Consider the following 16,468-nt stretch of genomic DNA (forward strand, 5'->3'; position numbering starts at 1 on the left):
CTTTAGAATGCAACCCTTAGAATCAATAATACCCATCATGTAAGTAAGTTGAGCTGAAAATCTGAAGAAAGACTTCCAAAACAATCAGTGATAGCTAATTATGACGTGTTTATGACTGCCTGTATAAAATAGATAGCTCTTTTATGATGGTAAAAATGCATGTTGAATGAAGGTATGATATCAAGAGGCAAGGAAAATACTCATATAACATCCTCAATATTATTCTATTATTTATCAAACGCCTTGTGTATGTGTTACGCAGATGCATTATGTTATCTCTAGATGTATCTACACCCTTGGGACATGTAACCTTTGTTGTTGTTGCCCTTTCCAACTCTGTGATGTAGAATATAAACAACTCTATTGTATTCCTTTAATTAAAATATTTTTGTTTGTTTTTCTTGGTAGAACAAAGCAATAACTAGCTAGGGTCATATATCAGGGATTGGCAAACTGCTGAGACACACATGCTAAATTTGAGCCACTGTTTTGTAATTAAGGTTTTGTTAGACTATAACCACACCCATTTACTTGTGTACTGTCTGTTTTCATGATACAACCTCTGAATTGAATAGTTACCACAGAGACTATATGGCTTGAAAGGCCTAAAATATTTACTATCGGGCTCTTTACAGATAAAGTTTGCCAACCCCACTATATGTTATAGCATCAGTACTGATCCTCTTACTCCAATGAACCAATTTCTACCTCTGCTTCAAAGTTCTGTGGTTAATAGAATAGGATTTAAGTTTCATTAACTGATAAAGTCTGACTAAGCAACATGTGTTCCTGTGTGACCCTGGTCAAATTACTTTTTAAAAATGTTTTTATCATTTGAAAATTGAGGAAAAAATATTTATAGCATTACTTATATGGTCATTGTAAAAATTAAGATATTTATGTAAAATGATTCTATAACTTGACATTCAATATTAGTTTTTATTAATCAAATATTAACTCAAATTAAATCTCCTTCATGAAGACTTCACTACCTATTTTTATCTTCTAGGGTAGTTTTGTAATCCTAATTTCTTTTAAGCACTTAGTCTTTTTCTAATTATTTCATTGCATCAATAATGCCTTACCATGAAATTTTTAAGCTTAAGGTATGATCTATGTACACTAATAATAAAATCCAAACTATTCATCAAAATAATTAAAAGAAAGAAGGTCAACCAATGGAGTTTTAACCAGGAAAAGTTTACAAGGAAGATCTCTTATTTTGGTTTCCTTGACAAGCGAAAATTGTTAGTGTTGGATAACTTAAATAATATATTTGCTAACATCTGATAGAAATTACAAGGGAGCTTTTTTTAAAAGGCTGATCAGAAGTTAGGTTCATATGAAAAAAGAAGTTTACTGTGTAAAGTTTAGGCTATTGGTATAATTTGCAAAAATCCCCTATATAAACAATTCAATATTTAAAACACATGCTGGGATAAATAAAATCTATTTTATAACTAAGCAACTCAAAAAACAAAGATATACATGCTAAGCTAGCTTAAAAACTGGCTACTCCACAACTATATTTTAGCCTAATATTATGATCAAATGTTGAACATAGTATTAATGATGTAGTAATTAAGTAGTTTCTATAATTTTAATCAAATCTGAAATGTCTGTGATGAAAACTCACGATATAATGTGTAAACACTGATATAATACTGAATCTCCTAATCAAAATGTTAATGTATCTGAAATATAAAATGTATACTCAGAATATTATTTTCCTCAGAATATATAAATTATTTTTGCACAGAAATTTTCTTACTCCAAAAAGGGAGAGTACTCCACTAGACTTTATGTCGGAGCACACATGTGGAAGCTATAAGCTGAACTTGCAAACATACAGGTAAAATAAGAAGAAAGAGAGTAGAGGAAAATCAAATTTAGTGAACAGAGTAATATAAATGCCTTGATGCAGTGCTTGTAATATTGTGGCATCATAAATAATTTTTGAAACAATCTATTCTACTTCATATATTTGTAAACTTAATGCTGTTATTTTAAGTTTCATAAACATTCATACACAAGTCTATAACTGGTATCTAAAATGATAAGACCTCCATTCCTCTCAATTCTTTAATACTTAAATATATTTTATCTCACTCAAAATGACAGGGAAATGTTTTGGTAATATTATATCTGTAAAACATATTCCTAGCATTTCATTTCTGTCTTTCTAGTTTCAAAAGAAAGATTAAGAAGCATTTGGCCCATTTTACTTACATTAAGACTATCATGTCATATACAGAACATATATTAAGTACACTTAAGAGAAAGGAAAACTTGATTGTTTTCTTCTACCCTAACAATTATATTAAATCCATGGTATAACAGAATATAAAGAGTTCAACAATTCAATCTTACAATGAAAGAGGGCTAGCGTTTGATAGATCTGGTAGACAGAGTGCCTGATGAACTATGGACGGAGGTTTGTGACATTGTATATGAGACAGGGAGCAAGTCCATCCCCAGGAAAAAGAAATGCAAAAAAACAAAATGGCTCTCTGAAGAGGCCTTACAAATAGCTGTGGGAAGAAAAGAAACAAAAAACAAAGGAGAAAAGGAAAGATATACCCATTTGAATGCCGAGTTCCAAGGAATAGCAAGGAGAGAAAAGAAAGCCTTCCTCAGCGATTGGTGCAAAGGAACAGAGGAAAACAATAGGATGGGAAAGACGAGAGATCTCTTTAAGGAACTTAGAGATACCAAGAGAACATTTCACGCAAAGATGGGCTCAATAAAGGACAGAAATGGTATGGACCCAACAGAAGCAGAAGATATTAAGAAGACATGGCAAGAATACACAGAAGAACTGTACGAAAATGATCTTCACAACTCGGATAATCACAATGGTGTGATCATTCACCTAGAGCCAGACATCCTGGAATGTGAAGTCAAGTGGGCCTTAGAAAGCATCACTATGAACAAAGCTAGTGGAGGTGATGGAATTCCAGTTGAACTATTTCAAATCCTGAAAGATGATGCTGTGAAAGTGCTGCACTCAATATACCAGCAAATTTGGAAAACTCAGCAGTGGCCACAGGACTGGAAAAGGTCAGTTTTCATCCCAATCCCAAAGAAAAGCAATGCCAAAGAATGCTCAAACTACTGCACAATTGCACTCATCTCACATGCTAGCAAAGCAATGCTCAAAATTAGAAACTGCATGAGAAATGAGCAGCAAAACTTGAAGACTGATTAACACAGGGTATCCAAACTGAGCCATACAGATTTGAAGTATTTTAAAAAAGGAAGAGGAAATAAAGAAAATAAAGGAAAGGATGAAAGCTTCAGTGACCTGTGGAATTATATCAAGATGTCTAATATCTAGTAATTTGAGTTCTATAAGGAAAGGAGAGAGGAAAGAGACTGATGCAGAAAATAAAAACAAAACTGAAAGAAATAATGGCCCCAAAATATAATATCTAGCTTCAATAGTATAAAAGACTAGAAAAAGCTACATGGAAACATACTGCTTTTTAGTTCTTGCATTGCCTGTAAAATGATAAAATATTTACTTATTTTTTTATTATTTCAAGATGCATTTTGAAATCCCCAGAACAATCACATACATATATAAACATGCAAAAATATATAGGTAAAATATCAACAGACAAAGGTAATGTTAAAAGTAATTAACAATAAGGCAGGAATGCAGGAACAGAGGAGAAGAAACAAACAACAAATACTAAGATGACAGACAACTCCAACACATAAATAAATATTGCAAATACTCAAAAGTCACAAATTAGCAAATTGATTAAAAGAATAGGATGTCACAACATCTACTTAAAAAGAGACATTTTTCAGTCATAGGAACATTTAAAATAAGAGCTACCTTACAAATTTTTAAGTGTACAATACAGTTCTGTTAACTATAGGGATGATACTATAAAGATGATTTCTAGAATCTCTTTATCTTGTTTAAGGAGATTTTACACTGATTGAATAGCAACTCCCTATTTCCTCCATCCCCAGCCCCTGGAAATCACCATTCTACAATCTGCTTCTATGAGTTTGACTAATTTAGATATATGACATATATGAAATCATGCAGTATTTGTCTTCTGTGATCAGCTTATTTTGCTTTATATCTTCAAGGTTTACACAGGATTTCACACGTGGCAAGATTTCTTTCTTCTGTAAGGCCAAACAATAATCCACTCTATGTATATATCACATTTTCCTTATCCATTCATCTGTCAAGGGACATTTAGATTGTTTTCAAGTCCTGGCTATTGTGAATAATGCTTCAGTGAATATGGAAATGCACATATCACTTTGAGTCCTTTGGTTATATACCCAGAATTGAGACTGCTGTATCAGGTATAGTTCTGTTTTCAGGTTTTTGACCATTCTGTTTTCCACAGTGGCTGTACCATTTTACATTTCCACCAACAGTGTAAAAGTTCCAATTTCTCCACATCCTCATCAACATTGCTATCTTTGAGGGTTTTTTTTTTTTTTTTTTTCGTAATAATACTCATAAGTTGTGAGAAGATACCTCTTTGTACTTTGATCTGCATTACCCTGTTAATTGTAATGTCAAACATTTTTTCATATACCTGTTTGCCACTTACATGTTTTCTTTGAAGAAATGTCTTTTCAAGTCCTTTGCTCACTTTTCACTGGATATTCTTTTATTTTGCTACTGAGTTATAAGAGTTCACTATATATTTTAAACATTAGCCTCTTATCAGATATTTGGTTTGCAAATATTTTCTTCCATTCTATAGACCGTTTTTTAATTCTTACGATTTTCCTTTGCTGTGCAGCTTTTTAGGTTGATGTAATCCTACTTATTATGCAGAGGAATGAAATTGGACCATTGTTTTCACCACACACAACAATTAACTGAAAATGGCCAGAAATGTAAATGTAAGACCTGAAACTGTAAAACTTCTAGAAGAAAAATAGGAGAAAAGACCAATGCCATTGATCTAAGCAATGACTTCTTGAATATGACAACTAAAATATAGAAAACAAAAACAAATATAAGAAATGCATTTTAAAATACCATTCAGATTAATATTAAAAGGCTAAAAAATTCAAACTATGGCAACACTCAGAATTAGGTAGCTGTGTGGCTATAGCAAACACATGTCAAACCAAGAGTTTGATGTCAGTAATAAAAGGGATATTCCCTAATAATAAAAAGTTGATTAAAAAGCCAATTCAAGTTTAGAAATATATGCACATAGTATAAGCTACAGTATATGAAACAAAACCTAGCAAAATGAAAGGGAGAAAGATACATCCACATTTTCAGTTACCATATTAACATTTTTCTTATAACAATTGATAGAGCATTTAGATAAAAATGTCAGTAAGGATGAAGATTTGAAAAACATTATCAACTATCTCAATTAACTGAAATTTGTAGTCACAGTACTTACCAGTGTACACATTTTTTCCCCATGAACACACTAACCATTAATCAAGATAAAATATATGGTTGATTGTAAAATAAGCCTCAATAAATTTAATGGGATTTCATTATGCAAAATATGTTCTTTGATAGTAGTTGAACTAAAATTAAAATCAATAACATAATATCTTCAGGTACATCCCTGAATATTTGAAAATTAAGTAATACATTTCTAGATGAAATGTACAAATTCTTTGAAACAGAAACTTATAGGATGGATAAAGGAAGAAATAAATCTAAATAATACTATGTCTATTAAAAAAACATTTTTCATTTAGAAAGCTCCTCACAAAGAAAACTTTGGGTCTAATGACCTTATTAGTGAACTGTATTAAATTGTAAAAAAGATAAACAAATTTATAATACTCTTTAATATGTATAAGAAAATAAAACTTTCCTCAATTTATTTTTTTAAGCTAGCACAATTGTGTTAGTCATGGTACAGACAAGAGCGTTTCCAGATAAGAAAATCACAGACTAAAATCTCTCATGAGCATATGAAAACTATTCATCACAACATTAGCATTAATCCATTAATAAAAAATGAATACACAATGAACAAGAACTATTTATTCCAGGAAAGCAAATTGAGTCCATTTTGAAAGTGAAGCAATCAATATATTTCATAACATTAGTAGAATGAAGGAGAAAAATCATGTCATATGACTTTCTCAGCAGATATAGAAATGACATTAACAAATGTTAACAATCATTCATAATAAAAATAAAAATCTCTTAGTAAATAGGATGAGAAGGAAACTTGTGCAATCTAGAAAATGATATCTGTAAAAAAATGTTAACTATCATTGTGGTAGGCATGATAATGCTCATTGAGATTCCCATCCTAATCCTCGGACCTTGTGAATGTCACCTAATATGGTAAAAGAGGCCTTTGCAAATGTAACTAAGACCAATTATGACTTTGAGAATCATAGCTTATCTCTGATAAATTGAATGAGACCAATCTAGTAACATCAATTCTTAAAAGCAGAATGCTTTTCCTAGCTGTAGTCAGAAAGAGAACCACAGAAATGAAGGTGTGTGTAAAGGACCAGAGCTGCCATTGCTGACTTTGAAGATGAAGGAAAGAGGCCAACAGTGAAGGAATGTGGGTTGCCTCTAAGCAAAAAATACAGTGTGTGGGCCATCCCTGGTGGCTCAGATGGTAAAGAATCTGCCTGCAATACAAGAGACCTGGATTTGATCCCTGGGTCAGGAAGACCCTCTGGTGAATGGAATGGCTACCCATTCCAGTATTCTTGCCTGGAGAATGCCATGGAGGAACCTGGCAGCCTACAGTCCATGGGATCACAAAGAGTCGAACACTCCTGAGCGACTGACACTTTCACTTTTCACTTTCAAAGGACCTGAGCTGCCACTGCTGATTTTGAAGATGAAGGAAAGAGGCCAACAATCAAGAAATGTGGGTAGTCTCCAAGCAAAAAATACAGTGTGTTGACACTTTGATGTTAACCCAGTGAGATCTGTGCTGGGCTTCCCAACCACAAAACTGCAAGATGATAAATTTGTATAGCTATAAATAACTAAAGCTGGTGATCATTTGTTCTGAAAGTGATAGAAAATGACTACAATCCCATTGTAAATGTAAACTACTTGCATGCTTCTTTCTATGTTCTGAAAAAAAGCAAGGGTTTGTTCTCTACCTCTTACATTAAATATTTTATTTAGATGCCATATCCACTATCTAAGAGTTAGGGAAATAAGTGAAATACATAATGTTTGAAAAGAAAAAGGAAAAAAAATCATTTTCTTATGACCCAATTGTGTACACAGATAATTCCTCAGCAATGCTCCCCCCACTCCAAACTACCAGATATAGTAGGAGATAGTAGGTAGATTTAGAAAAGCCAATATAAAAATCACTTTTATTTATATATAAACCAAACAACTGGGTAATGAAGTTAAAGTAACTTATTAACAATAGCATCATGTAACTTGACATAATTATGGATATATTTCATGAAACATACTTAAGTCCTATACATTAAAATGACAAATTATTGCTGAGATATTTAAAGAGACCAAAGTAAATGGAAAGTTATAACATATTCTCTGAATCAGAACCTCAGTATTTTTAAGATACTGATTCTTCACAAAATAATTGATAGATTCAACAAAACCCAATCAAAACTTTAATAGGGTTTTATGACAAGTATTATCAGAAACTTTTAAAGTTTATTTGGAAATGCAATGGGCCTAACACAAATCTGAGGTCTTACATTGCCAATTTCAAGAATTACTGTAATCCTAACTGGGTAGTATGGTACTGAAGAAGGAGAAAAATGGTTTCCTTTGGGTGAAAAGGAGAGGAGCATCATCACCTGGTGAGTATCATCAAGGATCTTTCTTTGTTGATAGAAATAATTGTTGATGAGGGTGTGGGTCACATTGGTATGTGCATTTTCCCAAACTCTGGGCTATGTATTTAAGATCTGTGCATTATATTATTTGTAATTAACTTCATTTTTTAAACATGGAAGCTTGTATCACTGGAGATTATAGTTCATGCAGCTGACTGGAACTTCTAGGAAAGCAGCAGTAATTTCCATCTCTCCTCCAGATTTGGGGGCAATTGCCCAGAACACTGGGGAGGACCCACCCTGTGCCTCCTTGTTTCCTGAGGTAGGCTTGGATACTGCTCACTGTTTGATAATTTCCTCCTGTAAGGCCCTCCTTTGCTGAAGATGAAAAGGGAGCCAATAAGTAATTGAGTTATGCTTAATACCCTTTTCCCAAGCATTAACTGAGCCATTATTACTTTCTCTTCCATATCATACTATGGATATCTCTTCCAGTTGCCTTCCTGTTGTCCCCCTGCTCTTATCTTTTTGACAAGAAAAGCTAATATTCAATTTCCACAAAAGCTCTTTGTACATTTATGACCTGCTAATATTCCCTCTCCATCACATTCCCTACCCCACAGTGCCATAAAAGCCCATTATATTACTTATAGAGACATTAATCATGGATCATGATAGACAAAACTTATGTCGTATCAGGGCACTTTATAATTTACACATATCTTTGTATATGTGTAAATTATACTTTACCATTTTACCATTTTATTTTACTTCTATAACAACATAGGTATCACTTTAATGGATTAAGAAAGTTTCTCACAAGTGTGTGCCAAATTCTGATGTGTTAAGCACAAAATCCTAGGTTTCAATGAGTCAGGCGACAATGAGAAAAGGTAAAAGATAAATCTTTATTTCTAATAAAACAACTGTGCTCTTCAACAAAAAGTCAATGAGCACTCTATGCTGGCAAATATAATGAATATTGGTAGTTATCCCATAAATCAGTCAAAGGATGATTAAATCCAGTTATGTAATCCCATAACACAGGCAAATTACATTTTGATCCTAATCTTAGAGCAGATTTGAACCTCGTGTTTTCCTTTGGATCTCCTGAAATTATTATTCAGTGTGGCTCAACAACATGATTTTTATTCTCAAAATCACATCTCATATACTCTGTCTCATCGTTTACTTCTCTGTTTAAAAAATGTTTTTTTCACATAATACCCTTAGCTTTGGACAACACCCTAACTTGTCAGCCCTGTCACAGTGACTCTGCAGCAAGTACATAAAAACCTCTTTCTAATGACTAGATTGCTTGAATAGTATATAAAATAGAACATTTAAAACAATCAATTCCTGCTTATCAAAATTAAAATTTTGTCGTCTAATTTATTCATCATATCCTGTGACATCTAATGGGGGTCTTCTGTAAAAGTGAAGTGGCACAAAGTGAACTTTCAAAAAGTGGGGAATACCTGTACTGCTGCTCACTGTTTATGGCTTTGTGACTTTGCCTGAACTCTAATTTAGTTTTACTTTTATTACAGAATCTTGTATTTGACCATGTGTGATCTATCCTTAATCAGTTAAAAACCTCACATATCAAATTAAAGACATTTTCTTTTCCCTTACTTGGAATCAATAATTCGTACACCAGTGATTTTCTCTCATTTGAGATGCCACTCAGATGGTTCTGCCAAGCACTCTAACATCATTGTATTTCCATCTAGCACAGCTATAAATTTACTCATGCTGATACTAAGAAATACTATTATAAAGATTCACATAACTTTGTTTGCCTTGCTTCAGCTTTTTCTCTGACAATAATACAATATCAAGTTTTGTTAATGGAAGAACTTTTATAAATTACACTCAGAAGTAAATATGGTTAGCAATTTCCAGAGGCTTTCATTGTTCCAGTGGTGGTGAAATTCAAAGGGAGTCTACCACATATGGAAATATACAAGATTAGAGCCTGTGTTCACCTTCTACATTAAAAGAACTGAATATATATTACAGTGAAAAATTCATTTGAGAAATTCTGCAAAACACAGTAGAAAACATTTTTTCCTAGCTTCTATGAGATTTAGAAATCACTAGATATTATGGAGTTTAATCACTCTCATTCTTCACAGAGACAACTGCAAATGACTTTGGTCATAAAATAATCTTTTTTCTTTAAATCCCAGCACCTTCTTGAATTTTCACTTCTCCATTAGTGAAACTAGATATCAATGAAACATTGTCTGTCGTGTCCAAATCTTTACAACCCCAAGGGCTGTAGCCCGCCAGGCTCCTCTGTGAATGGGATTTCCCAGGCAAGAATACTGGAGTGGGTTGTCATTTCCTTCTCCAATGAAAAAATAAGTTAATTTAAATAAATTTCTACTAAAGTCAAGGGTGAATACTCTCCTTTTTCACTGTTTTGTGGGTACCTATCAGACAATTACTGGCATTGTGTCCATTATAAATACAAAAAGTAAATTATTCAATAAATTTAATATCAAATTGCTTTTAAAGCAACTTTTTGATGATCACAAATAATCTCAGTTACCATTTACATTTCATCTACTTTTTTCCTCTTGAAGTAAAATAATTGTTATAAAACAATCTGTGAGCTCAAAGTTTTATATGCCTAGACTGAGACACTTTCTTCACTGTGCCTCTGAATATGAAAGAGACAAATCATATTCTCTCCACTTCTTAAATGTTTTGTCTGAGAGAGTTTAGCATTCATACAAGAGTTATAATATGCTTATGTAGTTTTCAGTGTATACAACTTTACCTTTGTTAAATTTATTCCTAGTTTTTTTTTTTAATTCTATTGTAAATAGAATTTTTTGTTTAAATTACCTTTTCAGATTGTTCTTTGATGGTACAGAGAAATAAAACTTGATTTTATGTGTTGATCTTAAACACTACAACTTTGCTGAATTCAATTATTCTAAGTAAGTATTTTTGTAGATTTTTTTGAGGTGATTTTCTATATATGGAACAATGTCATCTGGAAATAAAAATATTTAATTTATTCTTTTTCAATTTAAATGCTTTATATTTTTCTTGTTTGATTACCTTGCCTAAAATATTTTACTTTGGTCTGTCTAGTCAAAGCTATGGTTTTTCCACTAGTTATGTATGGATGTGAGAGTTGGACTATAAAGAAAGCTGAGCACCAAAGAATTGATGGTTTTGAACTGTGGTGTTGGAGAAGATGCTTGAGAGCCCCTTGGACTGCAAGGAGATCCAACCAGTCTATCCTAAAGGAAGTCAATCCTGAATATTCATTGGAAGGACTGATGCTGAAACTGAAGCTCCGATACTTTGGCCACCTGATGAGAACTGACTCCCTGGAAAAGCCAGTGATACTGGGAAAGATTGAAGGCAGGAGGAGAAGGGGTGACAGAGGATGAGATGGTTGAATGGCATTACCGACTTGATGGACATGAGTTTGAGTAAACTCTGGGAGTTGGTGATGGTCAGGGAGGCCTGGCATGCCACAGTCCATGGGGGTGACAAAGACTTGGAGATGACTTAGCAACTGAACAACACCTCTATTGAGGTTCATTTTGAAGAATGAATGAGTAGGAAGTAAGAATGCATGTTATTTGGAAACTCACCTTATACAATTGTTTAGCTGATATGAACTTATGAAGTGCATCATTAACACAAAATTTTAAAGCAGATGTCATTTATCCCATTGTATATCTGATGAGGATGAAACTCAAAGAAATTAAAGTTTCTCAAAACCATAAAATCACCAGTAGAACATTTTGGGACATAGTCTATATTTGAGACACTCTAGAGAATGCTCATTATTCACCACATGCAAAAATTACTAACTTTATGAAATCTTCTGCAGAAACAGAATTTGTCATAGGACTATTTTATAGACTTAATAAATTAGCATATGTTAATGTACTATATAGATAATATAGGTTCAGAAAATGATGGCTCTTCACTTTTCTTCATTCTCTCTCTCCTGTTGTGTTTCCCTCTCTTTTGTATGAAAGTGAATTCTCTCAGTCGGGTCCGACCATGGGCATCAGGCTCCTTCATCCATGGGATTTTCTAGGCAACCGTACTGGAATGGGTTGCCATTTCCTTCTCCAGGGAATCTTCCTGACCCAGGGATCGAATCCAGGTCTCCCACATTCTTGACAGACGCTTTACCGTCTGAGCCACCAGGGAAAGTCCGTTTTGTATACACTTCTTTAAATTTTTTATAGCCAGTACTTAATAAAATTTGCAAGTTTTTAATGTTTGTCTAAAATCAAGATGTGATGAAAAGTAAGCATATTCATGATTAGATATATTTAGTTGTCAGTGTCCTAAACCATAACATATAATCTCTGGTATTTCCAGTATTAAATATTATAATGTTAAAAATATTAATATACATACACACACATATATATATATCCATTCACAAAGAACACTTTTTATTCTCATTTTACCTTGTTGAATGACAAAGAAACTGTAAGAATGATCCATTTCCCACTGCCAACTAAGTTTTAAAGAGTGAGGACATTATAAACTATATATTTTTGGACTCATAAACATCAGAAATATTCAATATATAAACTAATTTAAGAATATAAAAGAATGTTCCACTTAATTTTCTTCTTCCTTACTTTCCTGCTTTTAATGTCAGTTTCTCAAGTTAAAATCACTACTATAATCAAATTTAGTAGAATATCTGTTCCACTTTTATAAAACAAGTACTTTACAGTTAACTTTAGAAGTTTTTCCTTCTATTAAGGAGTGTTATATGCACTTTTATGTTATTCAACAAAAAAAGATTTGCACAGTAGCAAGGCTTTAGACAAAACTGGTTTGTCAGTACAAGTTCGGTTTGTCAGAATTTATTTTGCTCAAGCAATTTCTGAAAATGCTTTTGTGGATTTATATTTCATTTTAATTGGGACAAAATGAGCAGTGTCAGGTGAGATACTGATTGCTTTTTAAATATGCTGACAGGGAAATATATCTTACTAGATAGTTGCTGGATTTACTTTTTAAATGGACTTGTACCTTGAATAAAGGTTTTTAAATATATTGACTAAATGTTAAATATCTATCAAGAACTTTAAAATGTGTATTTGTAACACCTTATTTTAGTTAAAAATGTCTTCCATTTTACTTGAGAGAAGCACAAATTTAATTGGTTTCTCTCAATATTTTTGTTTGTGTTTCATTTTTCTGTAATTGCAGTAATAAGCAGCTGTTCTCATTCAATCAATTTATGCCTCAGAAAACATAGAAGACTCAAATAGGAAATTAAATAAGAATAAATGTCTGAAATTTGCATTTTTGGCACTCTGTTAAAAGCGACGTCCATATTTTAATGTATAACTTAGTACTAAAAGCTGATTTCTCCTCATGTTTCCAAGGAACTGTTTTGCTATACTGTATAAAGCTATTATTTCTTTTAATTAGTAAAAATCTAGTACCAACTATGATAACAAGATTCGACTTTCTTATATTTCACATCTAAAATAGATGATCATATTTACTTGATAAAGTAACTGCCTGACCAACTGCTTCTGAGTGCTACCTTTGTTCAGAAAGGCCCTGACATAGTCACTTTATCCTAATGTGCCTAGCATACAAAGATGAGATAAAAACCAACACAAAGGTTAATGTCAACAAAGAGCTTGGATTTTAGGTTTCACATATAATTTAAATTATTTTATTTTATATATATATATATATATATATATATATATATATATATATATATATTTAATTAACAATGAGGAATGCCAGAGACAGTCTTTCCGGAGACATTTGTAATGGTCTCCAAGAGCAGTGCCATGGGTTCTGTAGGTAGGTTGGGATAAAAGACAGCTGCCTTATGTCAGTGATATGTTAGCTCAATTCTAAGTCTTGTTTTAGTAGATAACTTCGTAATGATTAAGAAGGCTCTCAGCTCTTCTTGTTGATTTTCAAAGACTGACCTCTAGGAGACAAGACTGTCTTCACTGTGTTTCTGATAAGAGAATTAAAGCATTTCCACCAAGGACCTAAAGACAAGGAGTTTTAAAGACATTTTGGCTTAAAAAAAAAAATCCTTTTCACTTACCCCCAAAATGCTATACATACTACAAAATATTGCAGAGGCCTTACTTAATGACTGTTTTCATATGTCACCTTTCTTCTGCACCTGCATAAAATTAAAACTTCTAGCACATGTACTTTTACCCAGAAACTAGCAGTATAACTGTACAACATTGGTTCCTGCATACATACAGAAGGTCATACGATGAAGATAAACTGATAACCACAGTATAAGAATAAAGTATGTTTTACTGTATCTAGAGCTACTTCATACCTACACCCATGGTTATATTAACACCTCATAGGGAATACAGTTATGTCCTAACTCACATGGAGATAGAACTATGAATTGAACAGTGGGGTTCCTTTTTTTTTTCCTCACTGTGTGCAACATTTATCTTCTGTGACTCATCAATTTCCTAACATACTTTCTTCATTCAGGTGCTTGACTCCTTTCTACAAATGGCTTTATCTTTACGGACAGTAATTTAAAATATGGATCACCAACTGTTAATAATGCTGGCAGGTGCTGTGTCTTGGACTGTTAGCATCTTCTACAAAGCTAATGCATTTCCAAACTCTCTTTGAAGTCACTAAAAATGCCAAACTTGAAGCAGCATAGAGAAGATACTGAAAGAGATGATAAACTGATGCAGGAAGAACAGTGTCCTTTTGCACATGTTTCAGCAGGTTGGATATTCTCTCTTTTCTAGGCAAACATTGACCTCAGGAATTGTCTAAGTGAAGTGTATCGATTATTGTACTGACTTCATTAATAAGTCATAGATAATTTGAGGTATGCATATTAAGGAACTAAAATAAGGTTTGTCCTGCTAGAGACTGAGCATATGTAAAAGTAGTTGTGACTTAGACAAACCTAACTACCTAGAAAATATATTTTCTAATTGCGTTCATCTACTTATTATTGTTCCTAATTATTGCAAAACTTCTGGCCTGACTATGACTCTAGTGAGTAAATGCATCCCCAAAATATAATATTGTGGGTTTTTGTAGATTTGAGGATTTGCAGGTATCTTGAAAAATATTCCAGATAAATCAGCAATTGACTTACCCAAATCATCTGCAAAATAATGAAATGCTGAAATATTTTAGATTGGATAGTATTGTATCAAAGATATTGAATAACATATATTCAACAAAGTATTTATCTATTTACTTTCTATTAACATGCAAGTGAATTTACAATTTTCCTTTACTGAAGTATTGATTTATAATATTAGTTTCAGGTGTACAATGGTGATTCGACATTTTAATAGATTATACTCCACTTAAAGTTATAAAATTTTATATTCTTTGAGCTTCAAAATATAACTTTGTGGCATTTTATATATAGTAGTATGTACCTCTTAATTGCCTGGTTCTCTCTTGCGCATCTCCCTTCACTCATTCCACTGGTAATGGGTATCTGTGAGTCTGTTTCTATTTTGTTATATTCATTTGTTTTATTTTTAAGATTCCACATATAAGTGATAACAGAGTATTTGTCTTTCTCTGACTTATTTCACAAGCAAAATATCATCCAGGTGCATCCATGTTGTTGCAAATGACAAAATTTCATTCCTTTTTATGGCTGACTGGGATTCCACTCTGTGTGTGTAAGTGTGTATTGCATGATCTTCTTTATCCATTCATCTGTTGATGGACATTTAGGTTGCTTCCATATCTTGGAAAATTATGAAAAAGGCTGCTATGAATATTGGGGTATATGTATCTCTTTTCAAATAAGTGTTTCTGTTTCTTTGCACATACACCCATGAGTGAAATTTCTGGGTGATATGAAAGTTCTATTTTTAATTACGTGAAGACCCTCCATACTGTTTGCCATAATGGGTGCACCAATTATTATACATCCCGACCAAAATAGTACCAGAATTTCCTTTTCTCCACATCTTTGCCTACATCTGTTATTTGTTATCCTTTTTGATTATGGTCATTCTGACAAGTATGAGGTGGTATCTCCTTGTAGTTTTGATTTGTGTTTGTTTGATTATTGTTTGATTATTATTTGTATATTGTTTGATTATTAGTGATAATGAACATCTTTCCATGTGCCTGCTGGCCATCAGTATGTAGTTGTAAAAAAAATGTCCACCCAGGTCTTGTGCCAGTTTTTTAATTGGGTTGCTTGTTTTTGTGATATTGAGTTGTACGTGCTGTTTATTTTGGAAATTAACCCTTTATCAGTCATATAATTTGCAAATATTTTCTCTTATTCAAGGTTGTTTTTCATTTTGTCAATGGATTCCTTTTCTGTGCAAAAGCTTTTAAGGTTGATTATGACCCATTTCCTCTATTTCTTTGCACTGATCTCTGAGGAAGGTTTTCTTATCTCTCCTTGCTATTCTTTGGAACTCTGCATTCAGATGCTTATATCTTTCCTTTTCTCCAGAGCTTTTCACTTCTCTTCTTTTCACAGCTATGTCTAAGGACAGGCATTTTGCTTTTTTGCACTTCTTTTCCATAGGGATGGTCTTGATCCCTGTCTCCTCTACAATGTCACGAACCTCTGTCCATAGTTCAGCTGGCATGCTGTCTACCAGATCTAACCCTTAAATCTATTTCAAATTTTTGCTGTATAATCATAAGGGATTTCATTGAGGTCATATGAGAATGGTCTAGTGGTTTTCCCTAC

Source organism: Budorcas taxicolor, chromosome 5, assembly GCF_023091745.1.
Source record: "Budorcas taxicolor isolate Tak-1 chromosome 5, Takin1.1, whole genome shotgun sequence".
In the NCBI taxonomy this organism is placed as follows: Eukaryota; Metazoa; Chordata; class Mammalia; order Artiodactyla; family Bovidae; genus Budorcas; species Budorcas taxicolor.